Consider the following 20,403-nt stretch of genomic DNA (forward strand, 5'->3'; position numbering starts at 1 on the left):
CAGCAGGATTGTACGTCGCGAAACGTAAATATTTTGACATGCAACATTAGGTGTTCACGGACATTCCATTGTGATCGCGAATACGATAAACAACCATGGTGAGAAATTGTTATCACGTCGCTTATAAGCACGTCGATAGTTATTTGTGATGGAGCTACAGAGGAGTTAACAATAATAAAGTTTATTTCAAAAGAGAGGGAAGAAAAATCGAGAAAGGAATATGGAATCTAGGATTCTAATCTAGAATTACAGGGCTTATGACTTGCTATTGGCTTGTTTAAGTAGTCACTTTATACACTGTGAAACATTCAGCATTCTGCTTACGTTTCAAAATACATATTTCTTAAATTTTTCCGTGTTGATTTTAGTAATGTAAAAGAGCTGAAGCCTTTATTGATGGATGGAGGTGAGATTCATCTGGCTGAATTGTTGCAAATTTGTTTACTTAGCAACAACGCCTGAAAATACTTTTCAATGTATATGCCTTTTTTAAATCTATATCTATATCTATATCTATATCTATATCTATATCTATATCTATATCTATATCTATATCTATATCTATATCTATATCTATATCTATATCTATATCTATATCTATATCTATATCTATATCTATATCTATATCTATATCTATATCTATATCTATATCTATATCTATATCTATATCTATATCTATATCTATATCTATATCTATATCTATATCTATATCTATATCTATATCTATATCTATATCTATATCTATATCTATATCTATATCTATATCTATATCTATATCTATATCTATATCTATATCTATATCTATATCTATATCTATATCTATATCTATATCTATATCTATATCTATATCTATATCTATATCTATATCTATATCCATATCCATATCCATATCCATATCCATATCCATATCCATATCCATATCCATATCCATATCCATATCCATATCCATATCCATATCCATATCCATATCCATATCCATATCCATATCCATATCCATATCCATATCCATATCCATATCCATATCCATATCTATATCAATATCCATATCCATATCTATATCTATATCTATATCTATATCTATATATCATCCTCATCCATCGTTTGAATTACGATGCGCATTTGACATATTTTAATATTTAGTGTATGTTCTAATGCGCAGAACGTTCGAAAGAGAAAGAGAGATATAATCACAATTAGAACAAGTTAATGTTTCTGAAGATGATTGGCTACGACTTGATACACAGACGAATTTCAACAATTTTGTTACATTTGACGACAATACCCCAACGTGTGGAATAGAAACTATCGAAAGCTCGTGTGACGCGAGGTTGAAGGAGACAGCTGAAGAAGACCCGCCGCCTGTACCTTCATTTTCAGAAGCATACACCATCTTCGAAAGATTATAAATTTTCTACTACTCACATTCAATAACTGATGCCTAAAAAAATATTATTTACGACTTATATTTTCGGAATAAAACAGTAAAAATCAAACGTCTGTGAAATATTATTTCCAATAAAAGGAACTTTAATATTTTTTTTGTTTTTGTTCTGCTTTCTAATTTTATTTAAATACAATTATTTACACCTGAAACTTTTATCGTTTTTACAATTTAAACCTGCCAATGGTAATGCAGATTACCAGTGCGGTATCTTTACCCGATCTTATCTCCTTGTGTGTTGACCTCTTATTTCCGCATAAGGTTTTCCCGCATTCATAGTTTATTTCCATAATTCCCTAGAATGATAGATAGAGGTTTCACTGTAATTGCAACAACATTTAAAGTATCTTCGTCGGTAACCTATAATTGAACATGTTTAGAAGAAAAAAATGAATGCATTTTTTTTAAAATCTCATCTTTCAATAGTACGAACATAATATATGAATGTCCTAATATTAACTTACATCTAATTACCCCAGTGAGATCACATTATTTTTATGATTAATTATGGTTTGTAAGAGAAAAAAATATGAAAAAATAAAATAAAATATCTGCTTTTCACCCAGAAAACTTAATTTTACTTTGTAGATAAAATTGAAGATACATGTTAACTTTCAAAAGAAACAAATATTTTTGTATATAACATATAAATAAAATTACGTGTCACTTATTACAATCCTTTGAATGGCCAGATGTGCCATTTGCAAAAAACAATCCAAAAATAGCAAACTTTTGTCAGCTCACGTAAAGGTATTATCATTCCAGAATGCCCTCCGGAAGTAACGAACTTCCCTTGAAATCGTAAAACTGTTTGGAATACAAATGGCAAGCTACTGATTGGGTCATACCTTGTTTAATCCCGAAGGATTCCGTTTATCTCAAAACGAAATTGCTTTTAGAAATTAAATCCTTTCAAAATCAATTCTGATTCTGAGCAGCCGTGGGCCGTGGTACCAACAATTGTAAAAACCAACCACTCCTATTTAAGCTATGATTACTATTTTGTTTCTCCGTGTTTTGAGTATGCCTAAATCTTCATCAGCACCAGCTGAAGAGATTTTGCCAACAAAAGTATGGAGATTGTTTTTAAAGGTACGAGTATAACCCGTTTAACCTCTATTTAGAGCCTTGTTGGCAGGTGGGAAATAGGGGATATGGAAGGAAGTTGGAAAAGGCGGGAATCTAACCCGCGACGTCAGTTTTATCGTCTAACTAACTGCGCCACAGGTCGGGTTGTCTTTTTTCCATGGGGTTGCCATATTTGGCTAGGGTGTCTTTGGAAATTTCTGGGATGAGGAGATGTAATTTTTAAGTATCCTTTTCGTTTTCTTATATTTTATGTGGTGTTTTTACGGAAGTAATTGCTGACCATACTTCTCTAATCATTTCACTTTTTTCAGCGGTTATTTTTGGGTTTTTACTTTTCTGTAAAATTCCGTACAAATCATCTTAAATTTTATCTAAACAGACAAACAATGTTAAAAATATTTACAATGCGAACGGTGGTGGAGGAAGCGGAAATAGAGGAAGTCTGAAAAAGACATGTCATGACGAAATCTAACAAATACTTGAAGATGGACATGTTAAAAGTCGGAATAATCGGCGCGCGCGCATGATAAGATGTGTGAATATATAAAATGCCAGATCTGTGTGCAAAGTGGCAAATTGTGGCGTTCTATCCTTTTTTCACTACCCTTACGAGGAAACGGCGTGATGGTTACGTAAAACTTATCTAGTACTACAATATTGATTCTACAATCCCCGGCAGTAGAAGATTATTTCATTGGTCCACTGCACTGGGCTGACATTTATGGTATCACTCTTTCCACCGTTGCGTTATGGACAGGGATTGAAAATAAATAAATACTTGCATAATTTCAACAATTGTGAATAGTGCTAGCCTTTTCTCAAAATATAATTCATGTTTTTGTAAAAAAGATTATCATTTTTATGGACTGGTATAATTTGCAAATATTTAAAAAAAGATCCACCTTTTTTCCACAGAATTTATCAACTTCTACTCTATTCAATGCAAGTTCAGCTACAGTGAAGTATTTTAGATTGAAAGCATTTGCCACCCATTTCACTTGTTCTTAGTCAGTACGGCCGTGAAAGATTTTTACTAGTTAAGACTGTTAAAAGCATTGCTCCATTGTGCAAGTTTGAATCGGCATATTATTGGTTTCGTCGAGCCTGAGTGTTTAATATCGGTGACAGTCGGCAACCTTAAACATTTTATTAATACTGGTGATAACTCTTTATGATTTATCACTGATCCGATGTGACACAGGTCCTCGTTTTTTATTCTAGTCCATCGCGCATCCAGATGCATTAATTTGTTCTAAGCTGGAAAAGGATACATCAAGTAAAAAAAAACCTTTTGATTTTTGAAAGCTTGCAGCTGTTCACCAGTTGGTTCGTTGTCTTCAGACAGATCATAAATACAAACTTACCGTGGTCCATGTGGATACAAGTCGGAAGGATTAAAACTTTGTAGTGTCTAGAGTCGATTATCATAATGGTATCTATGCAGGTCTATCAATGAACAAAATGACTCGCCTTCTGTCTGTATTAAATGCTGCAGTGAGACTTATTTTCGGAATCTCTAAGTTCAGTCATATTACTTCACTACTTACTGCACTGGCCACGTTTTCCACAGAGAGTGGAATACAAACTCTGTTGGCTTATGGATAAATCACTGTACAACAATGCTTCGGAATAAGGGAACTATGCATTCCAGATGAACTAGCTGACAGACGTCTTACGCTTAGATCAGCTACGTCTACGGCGAGAGAAAAAGTTATTTTACCTCTCCGCAAACAGCGTTCTAAATTCAATGGCATGGAATGCTCTCCCAGCAGAGGTGCGAGACTGTGAGAGTGAGGTGATGTTTCGGAAAAAACTTAAAACCCACTTGTTCTCTAAATCATTTGAATAAATCTGTAGCATGTGATAACAAAATAAGTTGGTTTAATTCAATTACCAATTCAAAAGCTTCAATTAAATGTATTTATCTATAGAATGACTATGTAAAGCGCCATTGAAGTATTGTATTATGAAAATGGGGCTTTATAAGTTATCCATAATAATAATAACTACTGTATCTTTATAGTCTTCTACGACCTACGCTCTTCGATAACTCCAATTTTGGACAAGTCAATCAAAAAAGAAATTGGATTTGGCCTTTCCATATTTTCCTCCTTCTACATATGTATGCTACCATTCGCTCCGTAAATATTTTAGGTTGCCTTTTAATCACGTCATCCAATCACTCTTTCCATCCAGCACCTCTTTTGGAAGTCTTACTCTTTCTAATTTAGTATTTATAATGTAATTTTGAAATTGTGTCACTGGCCTTTACGTATTGCTACGTCGCGACGCGACGTACAAATTTAATTGACATCCTTACCCATTTACAATTTTATATCCGATTAAACACTCTCACTTCCGGTGCTCCGAGATTAGGTCCATCCTGTGTGGTGACGTATTTTTGATTAGTATGCGTTTAGTACGGCAGTCGGCGGATGCACAAAACGGCGCCACCGGATATGACGCAGTGACCAATTATGCAAATAGGCTATCTAAAATCTAAGCAAAACAAAGCGGTTTATAGTCAATTATCGCTGGTTATCTGCACATGCATAATATTGCACAAGACAAAGGAATCATCTCAAAATGCATTGAAATAAAACACATCACACAATTAGTAATGTTTAAAATTAATTTATTTAAAATAAGTCACAAAAATGTTTACATTACACATACTATTTGAGTAGGTAGGTATGTTTCGTTTACGTTGTGCTTCTCTGGGTCTGATACGGTTATATTATAAATATTTGTTTTTTTGTAATTATGCTTTACTAAGTCAGTTGAACTTTTAATCTTCTTCTTATTCTTTTAACCCCCTTTCTCTCCACTGCTAAATAAAGGCCTCTTTAGTTTTCTAGGGTTTCCCCTATAAACTTCTTGTCTCGCCACATGACCCACCCACTGCCATTTTGATTTTCCCACTCTTTCTGCAATATCAGACACCTTCGTACCGCGTTTTATCTCATCATTCCTTATTTGGCTTCGTAAAGAGACGCCCGACATTTGTCTTTCCATTTTCCATAGGTCGCTGAGTGCGCCTAATTTTGTGGACACCTCTGGCAGTAAGTGACATGGTTTTAAGACCGTATGTCATCACCGGCAGAACACGAGTTGTATACTTTTGCCTTCAAATCGTTTGGGATTTCCTTATTTCTGAAAACGTGTTTTAAAAACTGCTTTCCAAAAGCAGCACTTTACCCGATTCATCTAGGCTGTTCCGGAGTTTGATTTAGTGTTCCTATTTTGATTTCATGTCCAAAGTAAAGGTACTCGTCAACAGCACCAATAGTTTTATTTCCAATACATGTGTTGCTAGGTGATGGACTCAAAATTTTGTTTTTTTCCTATATTGATTTCCAGACCAATCTTTCTAGAGGCTTGGTATAATTTTTTTACTATGGTTTTCAGTTCATTTACCTCTTCACTTATTAAAAACATATCGTCTGCAAAACTGAGGTAATTAAATACTTACCATCTATTTTTATGCCTTTATTATTCCAATTAAGTTTCTTGAAAAAGTCTTCTAAGGCTAATGTAAAAAGTTGTGGAGATATCATGTCACCTTGTCTTACGGACTTTTTGATCTTGATTTTCTCCGTCTTTAGATCGTCGTTTATTTTTACAACCATGGTAGCACTTTCATAAATGTATTTGATTAACTTCGTGTACCTAGAATCAATCCTGGCATTTTCAAGTGCACTTATAATTGCCCAGGTTACCACACAATCAAATGCCTTACGATAATCTATAAAAGCCATAATATTACTATTTATTTTTTAAAAACAATCAAACTTGTTTTTTCAAATAGATTTGAAATATTTCAAGGCTTTTTATTTCCTTAAATTCTTCAGATTTTTGGCGTTTTAATTTCCTACACGATTAGACTGTGTTTTTTTCCCCATTGGTAATCTTATCTTTTTTATCTTAGTTCTTATCCAATTTAGTATGCATGTCATTATTGGTAAAATTTGATCAAACTTTTTATATGATTTAGCCCTTAACTTATTTTATGAATGAACCTCGGTCAAATATATTTTATCTCAACAATATTTTGTGTTTGTCCAAATTTTTGTAGTCAAGTACAGGATTCAACTCCCTGGGGAGCTGATAACATTAACATATTACAACAGAGATGAAGAAAATTTTAGAAAAGGTAATATAGAAGTCTAGGCATCTACAGGGCTTATGACCTGTCATTGGCTGGTTTAATTGGCCACTTTACACACTGTGTAACATTCACCATTCTGCCCATATTTGAATATGTATATTCCTTCAATTCTTTCATATGTTGATGTTTGTGAAGTTAAAGAGCTGAAACCTTTATTTATGCAGGTGAAATTCGTGTGATTGAATTATTTCACCTACATACTTGGCAACGCCTGAAAATGTTATTTTTTCAATTTCCACACTTCTTCATGGACCAGGTGAAATTATCAACAATATTTTGAGCTTGTCCAAATTTTTGTAGACAAGGACTGGATTCAACACCCTGGGGAGCTGAAAACATTAACATATTACAACAGAGATGAAGAACATTTCAGAAAAGGTAATATTGAAGTCTAGGCCTCTACAGGGCTTATGACCTGTCATTGGCTGGCTTAAGTGGCCATTGTTGAACGCTCAAATGCACACAGCAATCCATGGAAAGATCCATGCTTGGTAAGCCTAAGAGATATAATAAGAAATGAAGAAATTAGGAACAGAACCAGAATAACGGATATTATGGATCGCGTAGCAGAACTGAAGTGGCAATGGGCAGGACATGTTGCGAGATAAGACCCCACAAGATGGACCCCTAAAATTTTAAGATGGAGACCTTAGGAGAATAAGCGAGGCGTCGGAAGACTTCAAAAAAGATGGTCCGACGACATAGCTGCTGTAGGGGGTAAACATTGGCTACAACTAGTAACCGACCGATAAAAATGGAAGAATATGGAAAAGACCCTATATCCAGCAGTGGAGAACAGAAGGCTGAAGAGAAAGAAGAAACGTGTAAATTTGTCTTTAAAAAATGCTGTAAAATGCCTGTATTTAAATGAGTTGTTTTTACCAAAAACTAGTAACAGATATTGTAAAATATATCTTTATATATATAATTCCTTTGTACATGTGATGTCACTGAACTACACTCCTCACAAACGGCTCAACCGATTTACGTGCGGTTTTCAGAAAAATATAGATCTTTGCGCTGTGCGTGCTCGTAGATATTAAAATATTTAATCAATTATGTAAAAAATAAGTTAGGAGCATAAATGTCTTATTCATCGATCTACCAGGGTTGCATTCGAGGAGAATACATCGTTGTTTTTTGTGTATAAAAAAAGCTTGTTTTTGAATGTTTACAAACAGGATTTGTTTGTTGTGGATCTCAATCAGATTCTTTCTTTAAATTCCTTATAATTTCTACCCATTTATTTATTTTTGCTGGATTTTTGGTAATAATAAAATAATATAAATTTCAAAACACTTTTAGAAATCGTATTATTACATAAGTACACCCCTCTGTTGGTGAAAAGACCGGAGTTCGACGTTTGCAAAAAAAAATACATATTTGAAAAAAAAAAATATTTGATGTTTTGGAATTCAACCATGAACAAGTACCTAGGTACTAGGTACCTGCTTAAATGAAATATTTAAATATTAACAATTTTTGTTTTGGAATTTAATCACAAAAAAGTACCTAGGTACCTATTTCCAAGCTAAAAGCTGGCACACCAACGTTCGGGCAGGACAACGTCTGTCGGGTCCGCTAGTCTTTAATAAAATGTATACTTAAATGAATAAAACACTAGACCACAATGATCTAGTGTACATAAAAATATTATAATACATATTATGTTTACATACTAGGGAGGAAAACCACTAGTTTCCTCTTTTCATTTCAAGGAAGAGATTATATTTATATTGTGCAGACTAGTTTTTTATTATACTGGTTATTTTCAGAATGAAAAGTATAAATAACTTGTTCCAAATAATTGTGATAACGGTTTCGCTCATATAATCATTGAAAACAATTTGTTTTGCCAGTTTTGGTTCAGTGAAAATGATAATAACAATGTTATTTACCCTCTTTTGATACTAAACTATTTTAAACGTTCGTATTTCATTATTACGTTAGTCAATATTTATTTTGTATATATAACATTTTGTCCTGTTAACTAATAACTATTTCAGTGACTCCCAAATCCTTTGATTGTTTATTTAATTTGGTGCTTATTCATCCAATTATTTAGTTACACCTTGTAAAAATAGAATTGCGCTCTTTAAAATCTTTTGTAATAATATATTTTTATTAACCATATTTTCAGAATGTCCGAATGTTTGTAGGTTAGACTAGATTCCACTCCCTAGAGAGTTATCAAGATTAATAAATAATAATTCAGCCAGATAATCTCACCCACACCAATAAAAGGTTCAGTTCTTTAAGCTCTCGAAGCTTCAGAAAAGTCAACATAAGGAAGAGTTGAGAAAATGTGGATATTCAAACATAGGCAGAAATGTAAAGTGGCCACCTAAACCAGCCAACGACAGGTCGTAAGCCCTTTAAAAATGTCTAGACTTCTGTATTCCCTTCTGTGTGTGTTTTTTAAAATCATATATTAATAATAGGAGGCATAACTCCAACCTATCATAAATTATTTATAAACTTTATTATACACGGGATAATGAAAGCATCCACCCTTTTCTCGAAACTGTTCATAAAGACTTGAGTCTTTCTTCAGTTTTGCATATCAATATCATTTTTTAACTAACTAAGCGAAATAACAAAACAAATAAACTTTAAAAACTTTCATTGTAACCCTCACTGCAGTATTGTCAATTTGTGATCAATCAAGTACACATGGTCAGCACAATCACATTTTTATAATTTCCCAGTATGACAGTGGAGGAATACAGTGTTAGTTCCAAACTGAGACCGCGGCCGCACGCTCCAGATCCCGCCTCGGAAAGAAGAAGAACGTAGTAATACAAACAAATCAATCAACGACACAAAACCCAAATACATATAGGAAACATTAGAATAATTTGCCCTTTACAACATGCACTCGAGCAACAGAAGAAAAACAATACGTATCTATACCAAATCACAGAGGAACATCAAATTATCAAGACACTACCGGAAAAATCCCAACACAGATCCTAACAAGATCCCTATCGAACTCAGGCGAAATTACTTTTCGTCATAGTACTGAATTCCTCACGGATAGTAAAAAAAAGTTGTAAGAAATCGGTGATAGGTAATAAAGAACTCACACGAGAGGTAGCATCATACACGTTCAAAATAGTGCAGGCAATTGGTAATATAAACCAAAGTAGGGAACGAAATGCCGAACACTCTTCTAGTGGAACGGAAAGCCGACTATTGTCAACCGGCCGGCTTCTCCTGAAGTGTTTTGAGTGGTTTCCTCTCCACATGAGTAAATGCTGAGAGTTTCCTGATTGGCCCACTTTAGCATATCCTTCCTGTTACCAACAATTTTAGATAAAATTAAAGTAATATAATTGCAGGAAAATCCATTTGTTGAAATATAAACCTTGTTTATCATAATCAAGGTAAATAATAACGCTAATACCATATTAAAACTTTGAGCACCGGCCGAATACACATAGAATTTACCCTGTGCCCGGGCCATTTTTGTGAAATTTCATGTTTGTGAAGGGTTTTTTAAAAGTGGCATAATTATGAAAATACTAGGTTAAATCAATTGACACTTCTTATATTTATTTGAAATAATTAAATAAGTAATTTTTGCATACATAGATAGTTTTGCCAACATTGGGCCTATATGGAGAGCCACATTGCGAATTGCAATGTTCGCACATATACAGGGCCTCACTTCTTTTTCTGTGCTTTGTATTCCGGAGACGTGTAAACACGTGATTATAATAACCATGCGCTGTGTCCCGGTCCCGTGTTTTCACGTGGTTTACCAGCAGCAAAAAAGTACTAATAAAAGTCACTAAATGTCAATAAAATGCACTTTTTTAGACAGCTGGTAAATCACGTGAAAACACGGGACCGGGACACAACGCATGGTTATATAATCACGTGTTTACACGGCTCCGGGATACAAAGTATTAAAAAAAAAAAAAAAACACCAGGGGCGCTATTCTGAACCACTCTCGTGGCACGAGAAAACAGTTTTTCTCTTGTATTTTGTATGTAAATACACGAGATAATACAGCCGCAAGAGCGTTTAAAATACCAATCCGGGTTTGGATTTGGGTTTGATGATGTAATTGGCATTGGAATTGCAATGTCAGGCAATTTATTGTTTTCCTGCTTATCATTGTAATAAAAGATTCAATCTGGAATTATTTCAAATTTTAAATCATCAATGTTTTTATGTCCGCTGCAGATAGCCATTGTCTCTGACGTCGAAATTACAGCTCTCATTGTTATTGGAAGCTTATTGTAGCTAACTGTCCTCACTATCGCAATAATGTTTAAACTGACTTGTGCCTTTCTTGATCGCTTTTATTGATTCCAGGTTCCATATAAGGAATAAGAGTACCGCCAACCGTAAGCCATATTTGGTCAAACTGGTTCAAGCTCTCTACGAACCAGAGCAGATCCAGACTTGACAAAACCAGATAAAGAGCTCCCCTCTATACACAAACATTTGAAGGCAACTTGGAGGTGTATTTACTACAATCTTAATCTTTTTTTTTATTAATTATTTATAAATGCATTCCTGCAAATTTTAACGACTAGATGAGCAACTAAGTCTCCGTTTTTTTTTATTAATAAAAAATTGCAAATTTTAAGAGATATGCAAAAATTTACAATAAATATATATACTATACATTTGTGCCATCTCTCTGGAAATACATGAATACCGTCACGATAAAATCATTCGTCTTTGGACCGAAACCATTCATCCAACCAATTTTGCACTTCTTTGAAATTGGCCAAGATAATCTGGCGAATACGGCGGATGCGGCAGCAGATCCCATTTCAGTGGTTTGATGATGTTCTGGACGATGACAGTGCGATCGCACGGAGCGTTGTCGTGCTGCAATATCACTATTTCGTATCTCGTGTCCCCTTCTGGCCGTTTTTCGAGCAATGCATGATTCAAACTGATTAGTTGTTGTCAGTAGCGATGTCTATTGACAGTTTCACCCGTTTTCAGCATCTCATAGTACGCGATTTATTTCCAGTCCCACCAAACGCAGAGCATTGTCTTCTTTTCGAAGCGATTTGGCGGTGCCGTCGATGTTGATGGTTTGCCATGTAAACGCTGTGATTTTTTGAGTTTAAGATTCTCGAAATATATTCACTTTTTATCTACTACTACCATCACGCCATTTCCCCGTAGGCAGAGAAAATGGACCGCAACACACGTCTTTCCTGGCATCCAATCCTAGCTTCTTCCACATTCATACATCTTGTCATACATGACCTTCGGCTCTGTCTGCTTTTGACATGACTAGACTTAAGATTTTGGTTTATCTGGTCATGCCACGTCTTCCTTGGTCGTCCTCGTCTCACGTTACCGTTCGTCTTCGCCATTCTTTCGTCGTCCATTTGTTCTACGCGACCAAACCATCTTTTTATCGCCAGTAATAATTATATGCAGGAAACTCTTTCTTTCATGCCACAAAAGCAAAATTTTAGAGGTGGCTCTTTTACTTTCCATGTGTCTCTCAGTCAACTCATGCGGCACCCATTTTCCTTCCTTTTGATCTTTTTCCATGGAATGCAAACGTTTGGAAATACCTTCTTTGTTATTGGATCCTCAATGCAGATCCTCAATTGTTTTTGGTCTTCCGGTGTGTAAAGTGGCCACTTAAACCAGCCAATGGTAAGCCATAAGGTAAATCATAAGCCCTGTAAATGCCTAGACTTCCATATTCCCTTCTCAAAAATGTTTTCCCTCTCTGTTGAAATAAATTTAAATATGAATAACTCCCTAAGGAGGAAATCCAGCTAGTCTGCAAGCATTTGGACATACTCAAACATTGTTGAAATATAAACAATTCATCACATCAAACAACTTGACTTCGTTCTGTAACCTAAGTATCTCATATCTCAACACTTAACCACAGCCCAACCTAGATTCAGAATATGTTAGCATAATACCATGTACGCTTACACATTTTCCATTTTAATGTAATGAAAAGCCCCTTGGACGTGTTTAATTGATAAGGTGTTTTTCAATCGATGTAATGTATCTATATAATGTAAATCTGCTTTTATTTCATTGCCTTCGTCATCCTATTTTCGCAGCATTTCAAACATCTGAATTTTCTTGAATTTTTCATCAAGTACTATGTTGTTGTTATACCAGTATTTTTTCCTTTTTAGGTTAACAAATTCCAACGGTTTACCTGTTGTTTCCACTTTTGCACACACAAACTGTTTTCCACAAAGGACACGTAGGTGCTGGAATATGCAAAGTAGTGTTCAATTTGTCACGCAGACATTTGTTTCCTGCGACCGACATGAACACTATAGGAATAAACAAATGCCTTTTATTATTTCTAGGTGATTTGCGAGGTGAGGCAAAAAAGAAAATTAAATTCTTCGAGCCTTCTCAGCTTTAAAATAACATTCACCTAACATAAGACACTATTATATGTCCAAAAGTTTGAAGACATAAGACTGGATTTCACCTTCTAGTTTAAAAATTGGAAAATTTTCATTTTCTGGCGTTGCTTAGTGTGTGAAATATTTCTGTCAGATTCAGTGAGACAAACTCTTCGCAACAATAAAGGTTTTAGCTCTTTAACTTCACTAAAATAAAAAAATGGTAGAATTGAAGAAATATGGATGTTCAAACATAGGCAAACTGGTGAATGTTACACAGTGTGTAAAGTGGCCACTTAAACCAGGTCATAAGCCTTGTGAATGCCTAGAATTCCATATTCCCTATTTTAAGGTTTTCTCCATCCCCGTTGTAATTTTTACTATTATACGTATTTAGATATTTGCGTAATTTATTATTGAATCAAAATTATTCCTTCACCAACCAAATTATGATTTTGATTAAAAAATATTTTAAAACCCTTGGTTAGGTTTTACTTTTGACCAACAAGCGCTTTCGTCAGATTCGGACTTTTAAATTGTTTACAACGTTTTTATATTTTAAATTTTTTTTAAAGGTAAACAGGATGTAAGAAGATCAGGTAAGTATTTAATTTAGATACAGACAACATGAATATAATTCAAATTAGTTACCAAAACAGTTCATTTTTATGTTAGGATCGTTTGTTATTGGACTGAAATTGGGATAAAGCAATATCCATTTTATTATTTAAAAGGCGTGGAAAGAACACATTGAGAATGGAGAGAATTAGTCAAAATCCAAACGTTTACACCTCTCCTGAAAATGTCTTTCGTTTCGGAGAACTTCATATGTTCATACATATGTTAAATATGATTTTTTTGTTTCTGAAAGAAGATATTACCATTTTGAAAAACATAACCATATTTTGTTGAACCAGATCTTTTTTAATAAATTGAAGTTATTTTTTATTTGTGCTACTACACGCAATGAATGTCCGACGAAAGAGAATCAAGTTAAAATTTAGGTGTCGAAGGGAAGCGCACCAGAGACAGACCTAGGAAAGACCATGTGGAATTGGACTGCATGATAAACAGAAGCAAGAACGGGAAATGTTGGTACAACCAAACACAGAAGCCAATGAAGAGCATCAGAAAGAGACCAAATCATACCTTGGGATACAAATAGAAGAGAAGCAGAATAAAACCCAAAAAAAGAGATGGTATTTAGTGCAGATTGAATTGATGCAAAACGAGGAAAGGTAGTCAAGCAATGATTAAAACAGAGAAAAATACACTGCTCTTTGATGAAGCATTAAAATTGAAGAAGATTTTGATTGCCACTAGACCTTTGTTAGCATGTATGAGATTGTCCCATCACTTGATCGTCTAATCTTTTCTTTGACCAAAAATTTGTGAGAATTTGCGACCCAATTACAAATAAATAAAAACACTTCTAGGTTTATATAACTCAGAGGTGGAGATTTAAAGATTTCACACGTGCTAAGGCCCTGTTTTTCTTCGTCATGAACGCGCTTTTTTTACCTGTATTTTTAAAAGTTTCTGAAATCTGTATTCTACGCATGATTCTACCCCGTGGTCTCATTCCAAAGAATCTACAATATTTACAAGGTGCGGTGTCTCGCAGGCCAGGCGGTATTCCATCGCTGGTTCGCGCGAAGAATTTTAATGTATCCGCCATTTTGTTTTCTAACGTCACGCGAGCACGGGCGGTCGTGCCGTGGACACCAATAAGGGATTGCCACGTGTTGGGAATACTGAAATGGCTGTAACGTTTCAATTTGGTCGCTAAGGAATCCTGCTCGTTCTTCGCGGAAATCCCAACATTCCTGTTAGGAATGGAGAACGGTTCTGTTGCTGAGATGTTTTCATTATTACATTTACTTACATTTTTACACCTAGCCATGTTCGAGAGTAGTACATTTCTGAACGTGGAATAGACCCAGAACCCTTGGCGAGGGTTTTCCGCTCGATAGCTACCCAGATAGATATCCTTGGAAAGGAAATCAAGTGGAGATAAGTTCGCCTCAGTGAAGTGGTTGGCGCATTCGCCTACCAAGCTAGAAATTTTAAGTTCAGTTCCTGGTAAGATCGACACGAAATATTTAATGGAAATTTGATTTTGATCTAAATTATTTCATAGTCCTTGAACTGGCACCTGAAGCATAATTAATAATTCAAATAATGTGAACGCACTGGGGTTACCCGTGCCTAGGACACTTGAAAGATGATGATATGATCAAGATCCGCTGCATTTGGTTTACTAACGCAGTTCCCTATGCACCATCAGGTGCGGTTCGAAGAATGATAATGACGATGATTACAAACAAGCTTAATTATTAAGTAATGAAATAGAATTAAATCCTATGACCCATTTTTTTATTTTTTTACCAACTATAAACAATAATAAAAATAATGTGACCTCACTGGGGTTACCCGTGCCGAGAACACTTAACAAATATACTTTTTTGAAATGTTTTTACATTTGAGAATAAACAAAGAAGAGTACCTTTTAATAAACAGAGATAATTAACAAAATATTCAGACTGTTTTAAAAACTAGGTATATTTGTACATCTATATTATTTATATTACAAAACGCACAATGAAAATAACAAAAACCTAACATAAGCAATACACTTGTGGAGCAGTTGATTCTATATTGGTTTGGGCGAATGAGAAAATCCATTTTACTTCTAACTAGCTCCACTATTAATTTTTTTTATAGCCTTTTTGAACATTTTCTCGTAACTAATTGTTTTAAAAGATAGTGCAAGTAGGTTATAGATTTTAATTGAATAATACTCAAAGTCCCTTTGTCCGAAAGTGGTATTAGTTTGTATTTGTTTAAGTTGTCTTTGTGTTGAGGATCTAGTGATTATATTATTTGTATGTGATGTATTGTAGGGGTTATGTCTTTCATTTGAGTAAGAGTAGATTTTGAATCTGTAAGTGAGTATTGTTTTAGCGTATTTCATATGCATCGTCTAAATCTACACGACATGGTAAAATTAGGGTGAATTGATTATTATGTTGTTTTTATAAATTACTTAGTGGTTACTTTTAGGTAAAAAAGGAACGATTGGAGATAAGCCAGCCGCATGATGGTACTGGTTAGTGCGTTCGCCTGCTTTTGAAAAATATAAATAATTGTAATACAATAACAGTCTGCCTACTAACCTTCTTCTTCATCCTTGCTATAGACCTTTGTGGTCTGTTCTTCGGAAGGTCGTTCCTCCTGTGAGGTGAATTCTCAGCTGTCCTTCAATATTTTAGGAGGTCTTCCACAAGGACGAGTCCCGTGAGGCTGATAATGCAGAGCAAAATAAATAAGTCTGGTGGTGTCTGTTCGTACTAGTCCCTCCTTCGCCATCTACTCCATCTTACGATATCCTCAGTCTCACATATCTCTCTTATTACGGTGTTCCTCACACGATCTCTAAGAGATTTTCCTGGAATCATCCCCAGGTCATCTCGGAAGTCTTCGTATTTATTTAGTCCTGTCTGTGTCTGCTTTGCTTCAACGTGTGTAAAATAATCAGTACTTTATTGCCATAATCCAGAGAGAAAATACGTTTGAATAAAGAAATTTGAAACCGCGTTTTCTCTTAAGGTGTGTATTTGTTTACATTACCTGAGAAACTATTGTACGAATGCATATATATTTTATTGTTTGTTTCACAAATATGCAGATTAATTTTGCAGTCAATATTTGGTTAGCTTGTGACTGTAAAGTTATTTGTAAAAGTGCGTATGTGCACATTAAAAACTTACACAGCTATTATGAATGTGTGTTATCTTAGCACAAACATGGTTCATGCTTGCATACTATGACACAATTTTCGTGACCGTGAAAACTTATCAATTGAAAAAACCCTCAAAGTATAAAAACAATACAAATAACAAAATGAGAAACAGATTAAAATTGCCCAAAAAAGTATTTATTAATTTAACATACCTTGAATAAAAATGTAGTCTTTTTTTGTTATTGATACATAACTATTTTGGCAGATGAGTTAAGTTACCGAAGAGCAACAAAACAATACTATTTAGATATACAAATACTGACGTCATCTAATTATCTACCAAACTAGTCTAATTCTTATTGATCAGACTAGTCTAATTATCTACCAGACTCATCCAGTTATCTACGAACTGGTTTGATTAACAATAAACTAGATGTATTATCAACTTATCATGTCTGATTATCTTCCAAACTAGTCTGATTGTCGACTAGACTAGTCCGATTATTTACAAACCAGTTCAATTAATAATAAACTAGATTTATTATCAACCTATTTTCCCTGGGCCCCTATTACAAAAAGAAGTTGACAGATTTATCTTCGACTGTCTATAAAGTAAAAACCGATGTTTGTGTACGAAAATGAGGATATTTGCATGAAAATTTAAAGTATCTTCGTCGGTAACCTATAATTGAACATGTTTAGAAGAAAAAAAAGTATGTATATTCTGCTTTTCATACCAAAAACTTAATTTTACTTTGTAGATAAATTAAACATAAATGTTAATTCCCCACTGTAATCAGGGCCCTGATTATCTTCCAAACTGGTATAATTATCGACCAGACTTGTCCATTTATCTACAATCCAACAAATCCTCTACAGAATAGTGCTTCGTTTTCCGTGAACAGATTTGGTCAGCAATGGTCCCAAGAAGAGCTAATTGCAACATATAATTGTTAAAATGCACAAAGGTCCGTAAGATTTGCTATCTGGGTCACATCCTGCGTGGAGACAAGTATGAAATCCTTCAACACATGCGAATGGGTTGAGGGACAACGTTGACCTGGCAGAAGGGTTTTTTTTATATGGCAGTTGCATTATTTTTTACTTTGCTTATAATATCATCATCATTCATCATTTCATTTCGGCACCTAATGGTGCATAGAGCACAGCATTGGTACACCAATCCCAGCGTATCTGGATCATTTTTGTTTCATGAAGTTAAAATGATTCAGGTACCAGTCCAGGGATTATGAAATATTCTTGTGTGAAAACACTCTTTTAAATAAATATTTAAATTCAACCATGTCGGGAATCGACTCTGAGACCTCTTGCATGGAAAGCTAAAGCGCGGACCATTACAACATGAGGCCAACTGCTTATAATATACAAGAGCATTTTTCTGCAATTATATTTCTTTAAATTTTTCTAAGCTGTTGGGATTAGGAAGGATATACTAAAGTGGGCCAATCAGGAGCTTCTTAGCATTTGCTCATGTGGAGAGGAAACCACTGAAAACTCTTCAGGAGAAGTCGGCCTCTTGGCAGTAGTCAACAGGCCTTCCGTTCCACTAGAAGAGTGTTCAGCATTTTGTTCCCTGCTTTGGTTTATTTTACCAATTGCTTGCACTATTTTGACCATGTATAATACAACCTCTCGTGTGAGTAAAATGCAGAAGGCTTGTCTCGGCTGAGAAACATAAGAGACTGGACCAGAATGCGGTGTGTGGAGTAGTTCTGGACAGTGTAAAACGGAAATGTCATTTTAGAAGTGAAATTATCAACGTCGAGCACAAAAAGAAGAATCAAATCCATTAACTCGCGTTTTGGCGCTGTTTTCTGAGACAGGGTATTTTGGTCGAAGCATTAAGAATTCAGACATTCTGACTCCTATCTTCTGATTACTTTTGGTTTGTTGAGTAAATATTATTCTACATTCGCGGAGTAAGCAAGTCGTATCTAATCGTCCAGTGTTTACATCCGCTGGGACTAAACTGAGGCAGATAATAGAAAGTAAGATAACTAGAAACGTCCTGAATGAAAAAACAAACATTGCTAGAGCGATAACTAACACGAGTACGTAATACATGGGGTTAGATTGTCCCGTTTTCTTTAAAATTATTAACTTAACAATTATTAACCCGCGGCTCGGTCCCTCCTCCTGGGACCTTATGCTGGACTCATTCGTCTTTAGAATCGTATGCGACTTTCGTAATTCGACGAGTGACAGCATTCTTGAACCACCCATACGCATTTTAACGCGTATTTACGTACTAAATACACGCTAACAGAGCGATCTCTTCGAGCGCAATTCCGTTCAGAATACCAGCCCAGAACCCTTATGCTGGACTCATTCGTCTTTAGAATCGTATGCGACTTCCGTAATTCGACGAGTGACAGCATTCTTGAACCACCCATACGCATTTTAACGCGTATTTACGTACTAAATACACGCTAACAGAGCGATCTCTTCGAGCGCAATTCCGTTCAGAACACCAGCCCAGAACCCTTATGCTGGACTTGTTCGTCTTTAGAATCGTATGCGACATTCGTAATTCGACGAGTGACAGCATTCTTGAACCACCCATACGAATGCAGTCGATTGAAAACTTACCGACTTTATCTCGAGTGCCCCAAAGCACTCGGCATTGACAATCGAATGCGACATCGTAACTTCAGCTGTCAAACTTCCTTCTTGTAAAACGATCGGCATTTATGTTTGAATGACGAGTATGTGTTTTTGTTGTATTTAACTTAAAATTTACGACACTGATCAATATTATAATGATGACGTATCAACAGATGTGCAACAAATACCACTGTACTTATTTTTAATCCATTATCAAATGAAGTTTCACTAGAAACATGATTTTGAAATTATTTTATCGCTCGTCGTATTTGAGATATACTCGTATATTATACAATGATTTTAAAATCCAGTAAATGCATATGAAATATTTCTAATAACATGTAGATGTGTGTTATGTCAAAGGAAAATAATAATTTAAAATGTTGCAGTGTCTCAGTAAAACATTTTCTTTTATTTTTTCATAATATTCCATGCACAAAATATTCAACAGAAGAAGTCTGACAAGAAACAATAAAAGTTTACGTGCGGCAGGAGACCATAGATAAATACGGATTTGTTAGTGTTGCCACATTCTCATTCGTCTTTGTAATTAAATTGTCGGAGGGTTTTCAAGAATAGCATTATGACAAAGCAATCGAGATGTCCAATCTACTATTGTCGAGTGGGTGACAAAATGTCACATCTTTCCAGCATAAGGCTCCTGGGCCGCGATTATAAACGCTACCTTCATCGACACATATTGATGCGGTATAAACTAACACCGATATTTATATACGAAAATGTGTTTATTTGTATGATAATTTAAAATGTCTTCGTCGGTAATCTGTAATTGAATATGTTGAGAAAAAAAAAATTGTACACATATTCTATTTTTCATACAGAAAACTTAATTTTACTTTGTAGATAAAATTGAAGATAAATTTTAACTTCCCATCAGAATACGTCCCCTGGCCCTCAATTATGAACGCTATCTTCATCTGTACATATCGAAACGGTGTACTTAACTTCTGT

The 20,403-nt window shown here is 34.8% G+C and overlaps 1 long non-coding RNA gene across 1 annotated transcript; it reads right to left on the reverse strand.

Moving 5' to 3' along the window:
* Positions 1–2,800: 2,800 nt before the first annotated feature.
* LOC148285392 (uncharacterized) lies at positions 2,801–16,617 on the reverse strand. Its single transcript, XR_015822148.1, has 3 exons — positions 16,241–16,617; positions 4,851–5,029; positions 2,801–3,787 (listed from the first exon to the last, which is right to left on the reverse strand). It is a non-coding gene; the product is annotated as an uncharacterized LOC148285392 (long non-coding RNA).
* Between the last annotated feature and the right edge of the window lie 3,786 nt (positions 16,618–20,403).

This window comes from Micrasema longulum, unplaced genomic scaffold (genome assembly GCF_059751315.1).
Source record: "Micrasema longulum isolate JH-2025_06_02 unplaced genomic scaffold, ASM5975131v1 h1tg000037l, whole genome shotgun sequence".
NCBI lineage: Eukaryota > Metazoa > Arthropoda > Insecta > Trichoptera > Brachycentridae > Micrasema > Micrasema longulum.